This window comes from Pan paniscus, chromosome 9 (genome assembly GCF_029289425.2).
Source record: "Pan paniscus chromosome 9, NHGRI_mPanPan1-v2.0_pri, whole genome shotgun sequence".
NCBI lineage: Eukaryota > Metazoa > Chordata > Mammalia > Primates > Hominidae > Pan > Pan paniscus.
Genome location: NC_073258.2, coordinates 119622547 through 119636763, shown reverse-complemented (window position 1 = coordinate 119636763; position 14217 = coordinate 119622547). Strand labels below are relative to the sequence as shown.

The following is a 14217-nucleotide window of genomic DNA, read 5'->3' as shown; positions in this document are numbered from 1 at the left end:
GGCTGCTAAGCCAGATTTAGCCACCAGGGGGCAAAAAAGCAGCCCTTAAGGTCAGTGTCCCTCCTCTTTCCCCACCCACACACCTGAAGGCCAAGATGGGTGGTGCCTCACCTGGCGCTCCATTCGAGCGCAGTAGCTGCGTTAACCCCTTCCTGCCTAGTCTGCGGTATTCCCTCGGCAGAGTCATCCACAGCAGAGTTGAGGGTCACAGAGGACGGGGGAGGGGCTGTTCGCTAGGGGAGGGGCTAGGGTAGAGGTGAAGTCAGATTTCCAGCTACTCAGGTCCTTAGTCCTCGCTGGAGCTAGGGGAGGCTAGCGTTCCCTGCCTCCGTTGGGTAGTTAGCCCCCCAGATGGGTGAAGCAGCCCCTCTGGGGGCAAGAGAGGCATGGGCTGCGGTCACCTGCGCTGGGCCTCAGAAGTGGGATGTAGAGGAGAGCGCTGAGGCAGCTACAAAACCCAGACTTCCGGGCTCCCCTGCTTCAATCTGGCAGGGACCTCGGCTGTCGGCTGCAACTTGGAGATGGGGGTGGGGTGGGGGAAGGGTAGCCAAAAAGTGGAGGGAGAATCCCTGAGGGCGGCGGTGGGGAGGGGAGGCAGGGAAGATTAGGCAAGAGAGCGGGCGATTCCGCAACTCTCAGGTGCCTTGTTTTGCGTGTGGCGACTCCAGAACCAAGCAGCCTTTCAGGGCACTGGAACCCAACCAGTTCCGGGATTGCGTTCCGGGGCACAAGGTGTTAAACTGTGGGTGGGAGTGGGGTCCGGAGTCCCTCCTCCTTCCCTCCCTCACAGCGTCACCACCACCGAGTCCACCAGGCTGGCACTCAAGGAGTTAAGTCTGCCCGCAATCTGCAAGACTGGAGCCGCGGAGGGGGAGGAGGGGGAAGCGGAGGGGGTAGAGGAGAAGGGGGAAGCAGACTGCAGGGAGACAGCGCCAGGAACCCCCTCCCCAGGGTCCTGGCCCCTGGGCCCCCAGCCCCAAAAGAGGCCCTGTCCTCCCCGGGGTCGTGCTCTCTCCCCCCGCCCTGCCCCCGCCCTCCAGCTTTGTGTCCCCAGGAGGGTGGGCTGCAGGATTTCCAGCCAAGCCTTGGCTGCCTGCTCAGTTTTTCCAAACCCTCCAGTCGGGGAAGGCGGGAGCCCTGTCAGGATAAGAGTCCCTCCCCCCTGCCCCAGCCGGCCCCCTCTCTCAGCCTCCCTTTCCTGCCCCCACACCTTTTCCAAACTCCTTCCCGTTCCCACCCTGGCCCCTGCTCCTCTATTGGCTCCCAAGTTGCAAGCTCAGGTTGGAAGGGGCCAGGCGGGTCCCACTATCCTGAGAGGCGCTTGTGAAGCCACACTCCTCAGGCCGACCCTGAGACCCGCGGGGCACCCGCCCTGCTTCTCTCCGCTTGGCGCCCGCCCCATCCCAGGACCTGGTCCTGGGGTCTCCCACCCCGAAATGGAGGCGTTGCTGGGGGGCGCCGGCAGAACCCGGCAGCAGGCTCTGTGTGGCAGGTGCCAGGCCCTGGGGCAGGCTTCGAGGTGGGGGGGCAAAGTGTTCCGAGCGCTGGCACGGTTCTGTCCAGCAAGTCTATTATATAATAATCACCATCTATCAGGAAGCCAGGCAGCTGGAGTGAGTGAGGAAGCCAGGATGCCCGGATCGGCTCTTCCTCCAGGGCCCAGGACGGTGTCGCCACCAAGATGGGGGTGCGGGCGCAGCCCAGCAGTGAGATGATGTGGGGGTCGAGGGGCAAGTGAGGGGCGCTGGGCAGTCAGATGGAGGCCCCACAAACCCCGCCCCCAGACCTCTGACTGACAGTGCCCTGAGCCAATGATTGAAGTCACTGTGGGGCTCTGCGTTAACTCTTTCTTGGGTCCCTATTTGCTTTAGGTGATAGAGTCCTTTCCAGGAACTGTTTGGTCTGGACTCCTCCCACCTTCTCGGGCTAGTGCTCCAGCCGGTGAGGAGTACCAGCTGGAGAATCCTTTTGTCCTAGTAACCCCGGCAACGGGATGCCTAATCTCAGACCCCCAGCAGCCCCAAAGTAAATTGTATTACAAGATACGGTTGTGTGTACACACTGTGCTTCCAGAAACAGCCCCTCGTGGCGCTGGCACACCCACACTGCGTCACGAACGGGCACCCTCACGCACCCATACCCATGCGGGCACTTCCACCGACGAACGCCAACGCTGACACACCTGTGACACCCCTCGTGACACAGTGACACACAGATACACGGAAAGACAGAGGTTCCCCGAGTTGGCCAGTAGAGGGAGCCGCTCGATTCCAGCAAGGGCCCCCTGCCTCTCTCCTTTCCTCCTGGCTCTCTCCAGGGTTCCACCCAGAACTTGTGGCTGCCCAGAGCTCAGCTCCGAATCCCAACCTGGAACCTCCGCTGGGGGAATGAGTCACAGCCCCACCCAGGGGAGCGCTCCGCATGGCTGCTCCATAGGACATGTATTGTGCACCATTTAAGAGACCCCTGGCAACACAGACTCACTTGCCCCTGCAAACACTGTTTTGGACCTACTGTGAACCAGGAATTGTGCCAAAGAGATCATAACAAGCCCCTTTGGCTTGTCATATATGTAAGGGGAGACTGATCCACATAAATGCAGTGGTCCCCTCTAAGAAGCACCCTGTTGGAGAAGTGGGGGCCCATATTATGTCTTTCTGGAGAGGACATAAGAAATTAAACCTTATTTCCATGGGTCAGGTACTAGCCTAGGTGCTGGGATCTTTCACATTAGAAGCCTCTCTGGGCTTTGGTTTTCTTTTCTTTCAAGTGGTGATAAAATCGACTTCTCAGGACTGTGGTGATTCAACCCCCTAACCCAGGACAGTGCTTGGCACAGCAGGCTGGCACTTGGAAAAGTTTTGGTGATTGGACCAAAGCATCATCATGAGACAACGTGCATGAAAATGCTTTGTAAGCAGTGATGGGACACATGGGGGGGGGGTTACTATGTTATCTTCTTTCAGGTTTTTGTCCCCTTCCACCTGTGCCTCCCTAAACCTTGTCCAGTGCCCAGCTGTTGGCACCATCAACCCCTCAAGGCCCTTAGGAATCTTTTGGGGGAAATCAGACATATATATGTGTGTGTGTGTGTGTGCATACACCTATACATATATAGGGGTGTGTGTGTGTATATATATGTGTGTGTGTGTGTGTGTGACAAATAAGATACAACACATCAGGAAGTACTCAGATGCTATGATGGGATAGGTGGTCAGAAGAGAGGGAGGTCAGTGAGGCTAGAACTATCTGGGGACCATCTGTGAGGAGGGGCAGGGGAGAGGGCCGAGGAAACAGCAGGAACAAGCAGGCTGGCTAGTGTTCTTCCTATCAGACACAGTCAATGCTTGTCACTTGCTATTAATTCTGGGTGGGTGGGGACAGTAGGAAACAGGGAAAGTGCCCTGGGATAAGGAGACCCAAATTCTAGTCCTGGGCTTACCACTTTCTAGCTGGGTAGCTCTGGATAAGTCCTTAGGTAATGCAAACCTCAATTTCCTCACCTCTGTAATGGGACCATAACCTCTTTCTTGCAGGTTTGTGGTGAACATTGAAACATGTGAAATGTTTTTAAAAAGCGCTTTGGGCCGGGTGCGGTGGCTCACGCCTGTAATCCCAGCACTTTGGGAGGCCAAGGCAGGCTGATCACCTGAGGTCAGTAGTTCGAGACCAGCCTGGCCGACATGGTGAAACGCTGTCTCTACTAAAAATACAACATTAGCCGGGCATGGTGGCAGGTGCCTGCAATCCCAGCTACTTGGGAGGCTCAGGCAGGAGAATCGCTTTAACCCAGGAGGCAGAGGTTACAGTGAGCCGAGACCGCGCCTTTGCACTCCAGCCTGGGCAACAAGAGCGAAACTCCATCTCAAAAAAAAAAAAGGGCTTTACATTTTCTTTTTCATTGCCTCGATCGTCCTATAGGGTGGTGAGAGTGTGTGTGTGTGTGAGAGAGAGAGAGAGAGAGAGAAGCACTTTGAGGTTAGGTTAGGAGAGTTCTTTCGAGAAGACAAAGGTTTCACTTCCACAAACATTTTCTTAGCATCCACTTTGTGCTGCTGAGGATTGAGATGAAAAAACTCAGTCTGTGTCCTCAAGGACCTCATGGTCTACTAGGAGAGACATGAATAAAGAGATGCTCAGTGCATTATGGATGTGGGTGGGTAAAACGAAGAGGGGACCCAGTGCTGTGTGTGTGTGTGTGTGCACGCGCGTGTGTCCAGGCAACTTCCACTCCTTCCAATCAGTGCAGATAGGAAGGTAGGTTTGTCAAACCTTTCCCTAGCCTGGAATGTTGTTGGCGCGTCTCCTCCCCAGTTCTCAGGAGTGAGGAGGAGAGCAGAAACCGCCCCCCCCGCCCCCGGGCCAACCTGCCTCCCGCTAGCCGGCCGGGCGCCTTACCGAGTCAGACCACTGGGAGGCTGGGGGAGCCGGGTTGGGCGAGGAGGCAAGCGAGATGGGGGAGCTCTTATTTTGACAGGGGCCTCTCCGGGCTCTGGTATGAAGGCAGAAGGAGGCAGCCAGAGAGCCCCGATGCTTATTCAGGCTGGGGAGTGGAGCCGAGTGGAGGGGCAAGCGAGGCTCCGGCAGCGCAGGGGAGCCCGGGGAGGCGGCGGCGCGCGGCGGAGCCAGTGGCTGGACATGCCCCGGACCCGGGGCCGCTGCACCACCGCCGCCGCCCGGAGCCAGCCGGCCGGACGCCCGCACGCCTGGGTCCCCCGGCGCCGCGCCGCCCGGGGGCTGCGACCCGGACCCTCGGCGTCCGACCAACAATAAGCGCCCAGACAGCCCCCTCCCCACCCAGCGCCCGCCATCCCCGCGGGCTTTGGGGAAAGTGAAAGGAGGAGGCGAAGGAAGGAAGGAAGCAAGCAAGCAAGCAAGCAAGGGAGGAGGAGCAGGAGCAGGAGCCGGAGCCCTGAGGTTCGGGGCCGAGACCCCGGCCCCGCGCCCCGGCCCCGGCGGGTGTGCGCGCTCTCCCGCCGCTGCCCGGCGCCCACGACCATGCTCCGCGGTTGGGAGGCAGGAACCCAGGCACCCAGCGATCCCCGGATAGCCTCTCCCGGGCCGGGCTGGTATTGAGATCAAGGCGTCCAGGATCAAAAGATCACCGCCTGCCCGCCCCCTCTGCATCTCCAACTGGCGAGCAGGAGGACCCCCATCCACACAACGACCCTGACCTGGTCATGGCGTCCAGCTCCGGCCTGGCGTGAGGACCCCCCAATCCGCCTGAGGTGAGGGGTGGGCTGGGGGCAAGGCGAAAGTCATGCCAGGCCAGCAGAGGCGCGAGGAGGGAGATCCAGTTTGAATCGGGGAGGGGAAACACAGTCTGATTGTCTCTTGCTCTCTGGCACGTACCCCCAGGCTGTTTAAGGTGTGGGGGACTCCCCCAGGGTCAGTGGAGGCTACTCTTAAGCCCCCAATCAGGTTGGCAGCTCCAGAACACCGTGGGGAGGGCTTAGGGACAGCCAGGGGACCCTGCCACCCTAGCGCAGAGAACAAGGCCGGCCTTGGGCCAGCTGGAGCAGCGAACCTTGCCCTGGGGGCTTCTGGGAGATGTAGTCCCCCTCCCAGGCTCACCAACCCCGTGGGTCTCAGCACCCCAGCCCTCCTCCTCTGGCTGATAGGAGCCTTCTGGAGAGCCTTCTCTCCTTCTGGAGAGAAGGAGGTGGGTTGGGACTGGGGAGAGCTGGGGGTCACCCTTTTCTCCCAGGCACTGCCTGTGAGTAGCGGGGGCTGTGACTGAGGAGTCTCTTCTTCCAAGGCTTCTGAGTGATGTGGGCTTGGCTGGGGGGTGGGGCAGTCATACAGTTCCTTGGAGGTGTCCCTGCGCTGCTAAGGGGAGGTGGCCCCTGTCTTGATCCAAAGGAACCCTCGGGGAAGAATGTAGGAAGAGAAGTGAGCTTAGGCTTCTTGTTGCGCTGGGGTAGGTCCTATTCCAGGGCTGCTGGAATTTGGTTTCAGAAGAGACAGAGGGCTGCTCTCTCCTTCTGAGAAGGATAGTGTCCCTTGAAGTCTAGGAGTCTGGAGGGTGTCTCTCTGGAGCAATGAAGCTAGGATCAGCTACTGTCTGTCTGTCCAGCTTCCTTCCTTCCGGGTTTTTCTGACACCCCCTCTCTCCCTTCTCTTTCTGTCTACTGCTTGGGGTGTGTGTTTGTGTCTGTGTCTGTGTCTGTGTCTGTGTCTGGGAGGACCTCTGCAGCGAGGAGAAAAAGTGTTGCTCTGAGAGAGGTGAACTGGGCGTGTGTTTGAGCCCTCAGAAAGGGGTTCCAAGCCTCCCTGGATCTTCTGCCCTCACTCCCAGCCTTGGTTTAGTGTGAAAGCTGACTGTGCCCTGTATCTGCTCCAACTCTGCTGCTGCCTCTGAGCAGCTCTCTGGATGAGACCGCCACAGTGAGTGGGCTTCCACTGTCTTCTCCTTCTCTTCTTGGTCTCTCCAGGGAGCAGCCACTTCCGGGCAGGGGCTGCCTTGCTCTTCTGCTGCCTCTCAGCATGGGCCGGGCTACCTTCTCCAGGTCAGGACCACAATTTCATGACCCCAGAGGAGGAGCATGCTCAGGCCCTGTCTTCCTGGTGTCAGCTCTGAGGCCCTGCTGATAGAGGCCTCAGGACAGGACAGGGAGAGAATGGGTGAGGAAGGTGAGGAGCAGGGAGAGAGACTGGGAGGCTGGTGCCAGGAAGGAAGGTGCCGCCTCCCGCAGGTGATTTGCCTCCTTGGCCTTGGAGAGCCAGGCCTGGAAGCAGCCTTCTGGCCACCTCCCTCTAGGGGTTCCCTGCTTACCCATGTTGCTCCTGAGTGGGGTGGGGTGATGGTTCACAGCAGGAAGGGTGCTGAGGGGCAGGTAGAATACCTAAAATCTTGGATCCAGAGTGACTCTTGTGCCTGGAGTAGAAGGGGTCCCATGACTGGTGATGGGTTCTGGAGGCCCATATGGAGGTTCAGAATGAGTCTCTACTAGGATTGGGAGTCATGGGACCGGAGAGATACTACAGGGTCCTAGAGAGGGATTGGCAGTCCACAGAAATCTAGCGCCTCAGTGGCAATTTGGGACCTATTGATCTTGCCTGTTGAATCTGTGTTGGGTACCCATGACCCTGCTTAGCTAGTTCCTGCCTTTGGAGCCCTGGTACCTGGGTTAAGCGGGAGCCCTAGGCTGGGGTCTCAACTTCCAGACCAGGCAGGACAGTAGCCTCTGGGCAGGGGCCTAGGGGGTGGCAGTGTCGGCTCAGCAAGGGCTGGAATGCCTGGCACCTGCTTTAGATTAAAGGAGATGCCGAGCAAAGGGGAGCTGCCTGCCTATCAGGGGAGTGACTGCAATGGAGCTCCATGGAGCCCAGGAGTGGAGTGGGAGGAAAGGACCAGGGTTGCAGCAGCAGCTGCCGGGGCAGGAGTGGAGGGAGCCACTGTCACCCAGCTCTGCAGCCCTCCTCCAGGGAGTCCGAGAGCCACTGTCACCCAGCTCTGCAGCCCCTTCTCCAGGGAGTCCAATAGGAGGAGCTGGGGGCAACCCCACACTGCCTCTGGTACCACACGCTGAAGTTCTGTCCCAGGACCCTGGGACAGCTCTGGAGAGCTGGGGTGTTCAAGTTTCCAGTCTTCCCAGGATCAGAAGAGGCCCACAAGGAGGTGCCTGGGAAGTCCTTTGGGGTTCTTGTGGTCCTGCTGCCATGCTGGCTGTTTCTGGGGCTCCTTGGGTGCTGAGAGTGAGGTAGCTCAAGAGCCTGGGCACCCAGGGGTGACAGGGGAATGGCATCCCTTCCTTCCTTGTGCCAGAGCCCTGGGCACTGCCCGGGTGCTGACCTCCGATGGGGGGAGGGGGCAGAAGGGGGATGGCACCGTGGGAAAGTGGGCAGCCATGGGAGCCAAGCGGGTACAGGCTGGGTGCCGCGGGCAGGGAGCCTCTGCCAGGCCCGCTCTCCCTGGGGTGGGGCCGGCTGTTCCATGGACTGGCTCAACCTGTTGAGCGCCTGGCTGCTCTAGCTCTGCATGTGTGCCCCTGCCTGCCAGCCCCGACAGCTGCCCACCCATAAACACACCGTGGGGGCTGCCCTCAGGGAATTGAGGAAGGGAAGCTCTAACTGGCCAGAGGAGCCGGGATGGGGCTGGTGGGAGCTCCTGCCAGGGCTGAGGAGCCTATCTGAGTCCCAGAGCTGGGGCTGGAGCCAGTCGGAGGGCTGGAAGGCCAGGGCTAGGAGGGGAAGGCCAGAGCACTGCAGCTCCTGAGCTGGTGCATGTCACTTGGCTCGGCGTCCCTGAAGGCTGCCTGGACTTACAGCCTGGAATTTCCTCTGCCTGGTGCCAGGGCCAGGCCTCTGAGCCCCACCCCCAGCCTGGCCTGACCTCCCCTCCCTCCCCTCCTGGGAGAACTCAGCCTGACTTTCCCTGGAGGCTGGGGGATGGGCAGTAAGGGCATTCTGGCTGCCGTGGGAGGGGCGACTTCCTGGGTGTGGGCATGTGTTACACTGCCTCAGTCTCCCCAAGGGTCCCGCATCCTTGTGGAGAGGAAGAAAGCCTTGGGTTCCCAGGGGGATGCCCACAGCCTGCTCTGAGTGTGGGGGGTCCTGGAACCTGTGGAAGACCCCTGACTCCTGCAGGCCCTTGCCATCTCCCCATCCCCTGTGACCCCTTAGCTTTCCACCCACCTTGGGGCTGTGCTAGCTGGTGGGGAAGGGGAGCCAGGGTGCCACTCTGGAGGGGAGAAGGTGGTCACCACTGCCCAGGAGTAGGGGAAAGGACACAGACAGGTTCCCTCTGATTCTCCATGCCAAGGGGGAGGGGCGGCTTCCCCTGCCTTCTCACTTTTCCTGTCAGTGGCAAAAGCAGAGGCCTCTCCTTTGCAGCCCAGGCCCTCCCTGCTTGGCCCTGGACTGGTCCCCCTCGTAACCTTGGTGTTTTATTCTAGGCCCCCTTCCACCAGGGCTGGGACTCCCTCTGTCCGTTCCCGTTCCTCCTCCAGTGGACTGGTAGCCCTGGGCTGGCCCGTCTTCCCCTCCTCCTCACTCTCCACTTCCCCACCCCCAGCCTCAACTCGGAATGGCCCTGAATCCAGCATTTCCAGCATTTCGAAACCAGGATTGTTTTGAAATCCCTGAGTGGTTCTCCACCCCCCGCAGGCTCCCCTCCTCCCCAGAGCATTGCCTTCTAATCCGACTTCACACACTCTGCGCTGCAAGTTTGTGTGTTTGAGTTTGTGTGCTAGCACATGGCTGCGTACTACTTTGTGTGTGTGTATAAGTTTGTGTGTGTGTGTGTGTGTGTCTCAGTGTGGGTGTATCTTCTGTCGGCGGTTCTGTTTGGCAGTTCTGTGTGATTGGCCGATGTCATGTGTGTTTCCTGAGCTCCCCTAGGCTGTCTCTATGAATACGGGAGCCTCTGTGGGTCTGAAGGGGCCACTCTTGGAGAATTTGGAGTGCTTTTTAGGAAACGTCTTTGGATGTGCATCTTTGGGAGTTGTGTCTCTGTTGTAAGTGTCCGGGGTACCTCTGGAGAGTGTGTGTGCTGGGGGCGTGTCTCGTCCACGTGTATGTGCGTGTGTGGGCACACACATGCGCTTCACTTCTCTTCCCTCCTCTCTCCTCCCTGGGAACATGTCTGGGGTATGTAGTCACCGGTCTCCCCACAGCTCCCTGGGACATGCAGTCCTCTGCCCTTTGATAGGGAAGTTTCCTGGAGTGGGGCCAAGGCTTCTGGCGGTTCCGTGGTCCTTGGAGAGAGAGTGGTGCAGTGGAGACTTTGTGATAAACTCTCCCTGGGGACTGGGTTCTCTCCCTCTACCCCTCACGGACACCTAGCACCTTGTAGGGTCCTCATACCACCTGTCCACCCTCTTCTTGTCCTGATTATACAGTGGTGGTTGTTACAGAGAGGCTCGGTGTTCTAAAGGAAAAGGGGTGGGGAAAGGGAGCTAACCCCCCACTCTGGGGTCACTTGTTCATTGAGGGCAAGGAACAGCCAATCACATTGGACTTGGGAGCTTGGTGGCAAATTTAAGCTTCAGAAAAGTTGACTTCTCCAGCTAGGGTCAAATAGCTAAACAAGAGAAGACACTCATATTTCCAGCCTGAGCAGAAGACGGAGGGGTCTGGAATCCAGGCATCTGGGGTGGGGCCAGCTGCCCTTGTAGCCTTGATCGATCGTGGGAAGTCCTTCTTGATGTTTAATCTCATTCCCTCCTACTGCACTTAGACAGTATTCTACATTGAGGAGGTTCCTAGGGTTTTTTGATTTGGGGCCAAAGCAAGGACGGTGATAGCAGAGTTAGTGCATGGGATGCAGGCACTAGAACCCCCATAACCTTGCTGCATCTCAGTTTCCCATCTTGGGATCTCAGGATGGGAATGGAATGCATTTCTCCAGAAGCACTTGTGACAAATCAGTGAGGAAGCAGAGTACTGGGGCCGGGGCTGATTGTGTGAGTCAGAGACCTATGGAGACAGCAGCAGGAGGTGGACATAAGGATAAGCTGTCCCTTTTACGTTCCCACCCCCAGTGGCCTCTGGTCCCAGAGCACAGTGGGAGGAAGGGAGGGGTACAGGTTGGTACAGTGCTCAGTGACCCAGCAGGGGGAGGGCCTGGGCAAGGAATTTTCAGCTTGTTTCTCAATCTCTGTCTCTGAGACATGCACACACGTCACTGCAGACACCTTTAGGAGATGAGCTCAGAAAAGTCACCTAGGTGGCAGCAGGGCAGGGCAGTGCCAGACGGGGCCATGTGGAACCAGCCTTATGCTGGTAGATGCCCTGCTCTGTATGAGCCTTAGAATGGAAAGTTGAGCCCAGCCGAAGGTCTCCTCCCCAGCAGACCCCATCTCAGGTCTGGGAGGAACACAGGCTGGAGAGGGTTAAGTCTGGTTGGCAGGGACACCCCCCGCCCAGTGCAGTGAGAGAGAGGGAGGGGTGGTTAGCAGCTTGCTCTAGTTGGCGTCTCTCCCAGAATTCTTCGGAAAAGAACTCCCCTTTGACCCCCCAGTACAAACTGAGCCCAGCCACCAGCCTCTCTCCCGCCTGCTGTGGGAGCTTCGCCCAGCCCCCTCCTACTGAATTGCTGAACCGACTCCCTCGCCCCAGGTCCTCCCAACCAGACCAGGTCCTCAGGACTTGGCCTCTTCAGGGAACCAGGGCTATAGCCAGGGAGACCACACAGGGACATAGAATACACAGCCATTCTTTTCCCTGACATAGGATAACCTGGAGGTGGCTGGTGCTAGAATCTGGGGTCCTCCAACCTCCCCATCCCTCTCCTCCCCCGGGTCCTCAGGCCAGGTCGTGGGAGTCCTCTGCCTCTCCTCCTCCCCGTGGGGCCAAGCTCTAAGGGAGCTCTAAGGTCTTCCAGTGCCTCCTCCTCTCCTGCTTCCAGGCTAGGGAGGGGATGGTGTGGTGGGCGGTGGGGGGGGGGTGCAGGGGGGGGGCAGCGGTGCAGCTGGGTCAGGCTTGGCTCCCAGCCAATCCACAGAAGTCCTGGTGGGGGTGGGGGGTGGCAAATGAGTAGCTCAGAGACTTCCTGGAGCTGCAGGCTGTGTGGACTGTGTGTACATGTTTCTGTGGTGTGTTCGTGGGGGGGTGCTGGGGTGATGGGAGGAGCGGGGACATAGATTGCTAGAAGGGGGCTTCTAGCTTTGACCCTCTCTCCACAGGGAGCCCCCAACCCAGACCACACCCTTGAGCCTGAGCCCGACATTATTCCTGAGGTGAGAGGTCTGTGTGCCCCTGTGTGTCCCTCTCAGCCTCCCTGATTTCTGTCTGCGGCGGCCGCGTCACCCTGGCTTAGCCTCCTGCTTGGCGTTTTGTCTTTTGGGCTCCCTTCTCTTGGCTTTCTGCCCCCATCTCTCCTTTCATTCCCCTCCCTCCAGAGGAGGGAGGTCTCCTCCGGCTCCTGGCGGGCAAACAGGCTGACCAGAACCCTAGACCCAGTCGGGTGGGGGGTGGGGAGTGGGGCCGGGCCGGGAGGGGTTAGAGCCAGGCTCCAGTGAGAGTCCAGCCCTTCTCTATCTCAGCGGATCTCACCCCCCACCCGCCCCACCCTGCGGGAGGCAAGGAGATTCCACCCAATCGCCCTGGAGGGCAAGGTACGACTTCCTGGTTATCCCAAGTCCTTGCTCCTCCTCGCTGGCTTGGCCTCTTCTGGCTCAGTCAAAGCCAGGGTGGCTACCAGCCACAGTAGTGTGGTTTCTGCCCTGGCCCCTGGTCCCCTAGCGTACACATGCATGCGTGTACACACACAGACACACAGACACAGACACACACACACACACAGCCTCTTTCCCTCCGCCAGCCCCCCTTCCTTACTTAGCAACAACTCCCTGAATTCACAACAAACACGCCTGAGGGCTCCCGGTCCCACTAGGGAAAGCTGGAGGAAGCTGGGGACTGGGAGGAGGCACTTCTCCTAGACCATCCCCAGGAGGGAGGGGCTTCTCATCCCCTCACCTCAGCCCCGAACCTCTCCACTGAAGCCACCCCCCAAGGGACACCAAGGAACTGGTCCTGCTCTCTACTGAGGAATGAAAGAGATGGGGAGCATTGGCCAGGTGTGGCTGAACAGGTGGGTGGGGGGCAGGGCTGGGACTCCACCCTCACCGGTGAGTCCCACTTGACCTTTGACCCCCCACCTGGGGCCTCTCACGAGCCCGTGGTAACTCTTGGCAGGGGCTCTGTGCTGTTGTCTCGGTGACTAGCCTTGTGCCCTCCTCTGACCGGCAGGGACAAGGATGGGTGAGGAAGTAACGGACTGGAGTTGGGCGGGGCTGGGGGAGGCTGGAGAACTTTGCTCTGTCCTGGCACCACAGGCCAGGCCAGGCGGGTACCTGGGTTGAGGGAGTGGGGAGCGGTGCTCTCTCTCTGATCTTCCCCAGGCAAGCCCCGGGCACATCAGGCATGGAGGGAGGATGTGAGGAGTGAGAGGGTGGGGCCTGGACACCCATGCTTTCTTTCGTCATCGTTCAGAGGACTGATACTGTGGTGCATCTGGAGTATTGTGAAATGGCCCAGAACCCAGATGCCAGGGTGTCTGAATTCAAATCCTGCTTCTTCTAAAATTGTGGGCCTTAGGCGAGTTATTTAACTTCTCGGCACCTCCCTTTTCTTAGTGGGAAAGTGAGGATAATAAGAATACTTTCTTACCAGATTGTTCTGAGGATTAAACTAGATGATGCACGTGAAGCATTTAGGACTGGTGAAGTTACAAAGTAAATGCTCAATAAATGTTGGTGATCCTCCCCTCATTTGATTAGTCAGAGCTCTTCACAGGAACTTTTGATCCTCCCAGGGGTTTTAGCAGGGAAAGGATTGATAGCGAGAGAGGGAGTGTGGGGGTGGGGAAGAGACAGCCTTTCCACACTCCAGATTCCTGGATTCTAATACCCCTCCAGATCCACTGTTTGCTGCCGCCGCTTCCCCATCGTTGGTGCCTGCTGACTTCTTGATTGCAAGTTTGCCAAATAGCCAGGGGCCTGGAGAAGGCCCAGAGAGCTTAGGACACGTCTCCCTCGCTATCTTCAGGCTTCTCAGGGCCAGCCCTCCTCCCTGAGGCTGTTTGCTCAGTTCAGCTCAGCACTCCTCCCACTGCCCCATCCCCTGCTGCTCTGCTCTCACCAGGCAAACAAGACATTCCGTCCTTAAATGGCTTAAATGGCCGCCTCCTCTCCTTCCTGGCCTAGGGGTCAGGGACCTGGCTTGGGGAGAGAAGTGTCAGTGTGGAGCTGTGACCTGGATGGCAGCTGTTAGGAACACCTCAGGGCCCTGGACCCCGGATTCCCTGTGCCGTGCCTGGGCATTTCTCTGAGGGGCAGTGCCCAGACCTATGATCATGTGGGGGAGCCCTGATGGGCCTGTCTGTCACCTGCTGGACACAGATGGTCAGGGAGGGGGCATCCTGAAGCCCAGAAGGGGAGTGGGGTAATATCAGCATCCACAGCGTCCAAGGGACACCTCCAGAGTCCTTCCCTGAGCTGCAAGGGGGAGTGTGGACAGTGCTAGGAAAAGTTCTGCCTTAACCCTGTGTGCTGGCAAGGGAGAATGCTGAGTGGGGCCAGGCGGCCAGGGCTCCTATAGGCCCTGGGGTGAGAGTGGGATGGTGGAGGGGCTGAGGCTTGGGAACTTCTGGATGAGGAGCCCAGGAGTGGGCGGCAGGGATGGGGTGCCCACAATGAGGTGGGGAAGCTATGCAGACAAGGTGGGTAAAATCTTCTGGGGACTAAGATGTGGTAGAAGTGCCTAGGATCCCAG

At 58.8% G+C, this 14217-nt stretch overlaps 1 protein-coding gene across 4 annotated transcripts in view; it reads left to right on the top strand.

Moving 5' to 3' along the window:
• Positions 1-4396: 4396 nt before the first annotated feature.
• The window catches only part of BCL9L (BCL9 like), a 29975-nt gene continuing 20154 nt past the window's right edge, over positions 4397-14217 (top strand). Inside the window, exons 1-2 of one of the 4 annotated variants that reach the window (XM_055094958.2) lie at positions 4397-5228; positions 11628-11681. The gene's annotated coding sequence lies outside the window, so the exon portion shown is untranslated. The remainder of the gene's footprint in view (positions 5229-11627; positions 11682-14217) is intronic. The other 3 variants (XM_003820030.6, XM_034933842.4, XM_034933843.3) reach the window with 3 other exon arrangements.